We start from the raw sequence: 1,787 nt of genomic DNA, 5'->3' as shown, positions 1-1,787 counted from the left end.
CAAGAGCGCTGCAGCCAATGAGGATTGGAATGACGACACCTGCAATGGACCAATCAGAGCGTCCATTCAGATACACGTTAAGTGTGTCGGGTTTGTGAATTAAACATAAATAAATGATAATTAATAATCAAAAACAATAACAGTTTATAAACCTTTTAACGGATTCACAGTTTTTTTTAACGGATTCACAGGTTTTTTTTTTATTTAAGGGTGAAAATGGACAAATGGAATGGAATATGACGTTTTTAAAACATTTAGTCTGACCGAAAACTGAAACTAATGTCAATAGCTTGGTTTACTATGCTTATCACTATTATTACTATTACTATGCTGCTTATTATTATTCTAAGCAGCAGGAGTTTTTTTGTGTGTAGTCAGAAGTGTGTTGTGTGCATGTTAGATAATACTACTTAATCTGTATCATTTTCACTCCTCGTGTTCATTAATTCAATAAATAGTGACACACTGATTATCTTTATATTTTTGATTTTCGATCAGCAGCCCCATCGGTTACATCACGCAGCCTTACATCATTGCTGAGACTTTCCTTGAGGACCAGAAAGTGAAAATGGGGCTGACGTCATTGTAAGCCATGCGCCAAAAATGTGCCTTCAAAATAAAAGCATGCCATCTATAAGGAGGCGGAATTTTATGCTGATTGTGTGCAGGTGTTGATTTAATCTGACAAAACCTTATGAACCTCATCACGTACAATACACACTCATTTTCACAAACAAACTCTGATTGACGAGCCACAAAAGAAGAAGCAAAACAAGAGCTAAAATAAAATAAGAATTTTATTGATCCCACAAAGGGGAAAGTTCAATGAAGCTCAGATTTCACTTTCTGTTGCTCAGTGAAAAATGAAACTGCTGCGATTTTGCTGTTCAAACTATGATACATCCTATAATAATGATATTCACAGTTGGTTATAGAAACATGAAATATAAATTAGATTCAGTATTTAGACTGTGACATCTGGACAGATGTAAAACGGATCTGGCTTCAGTTATTTATTTATTTATTTATTAACATTTTTTTAATTACCAAAACTCATTTGTGTTTTATGTGTTTTAAATGTCATATGTCAAATGATTCAAAAAGTCAATTTAAAAGTGATAAATCTGGACTCACTTCTATATACCTCAGTGGCCTGAAATTCTGGAAATATTCAAAGTATGAAGGTGGCATTTTGATCATTAAATAAAGTTGTTTTTGATACAGAACCAGCCACCTGAGGAGGTTCTAGAGGTAACTTTCCAGATTTGGAAGGATCTGGTTTTGCGACCCTGCAAAATACCTGAGTATTGTGGTACTTTTCCTGCAATATAAGTGAGCAAAAGGAAAGGGAGAATAGAAACACTCTGGGGCTTTCACTCTTTCACTCTGCCCTGTTTAAAAGTCTGAATCCGAGTAGCAGCATGCCGGAAGCACAGCAGCATCGCCACTGTGAACACCTTCGACACCTTCATCATCTTCTTCATAATCTTCATCATGCTCTGCCGGCTCGTCGTCCTCTGCAGCGTCCTGTCCTCTGTTCTCTGCTGTGATTGGCTCTCACACTACAACCTGAGGAATGAATCCCTGAGGCTCGTGGAGCTCATGGTGAGTTGAGTTCTGACATCAGATTCCAGGGTCCTTGAATGTATGAAAAAAGTCACTGAGAGGCTTCAGGTGACTCTTCAAGACATTCCATGTGTTTACATATCAGATATGTATGAAATACAACCTGTACATGTAAATGTGGGTCGGTCTTAGTCAGCAGCAGGGTTGCTCCACTAAGCCAG

The sequence above is a fragment of the Acanthochromis polyacanthus genome, chromosome 21 (assembly GCF_021347895.1).
Source record: "Acanthochromis polyacanthus isolate Apoly-LR-REF ecotype Palm Island chromosome 21, KAUST_Apoly_ChrSc, whole genome shotgun sequence".
NCBI classification, from domain to species: Eukaryota; Metazoa; Chordata; class Actinopteri; family Pomacentridae; genus Acanthochromis; species Acanthochromis polyacanthus.
This window is presented reverse-complemented; position numbering follows the sequence as displayed.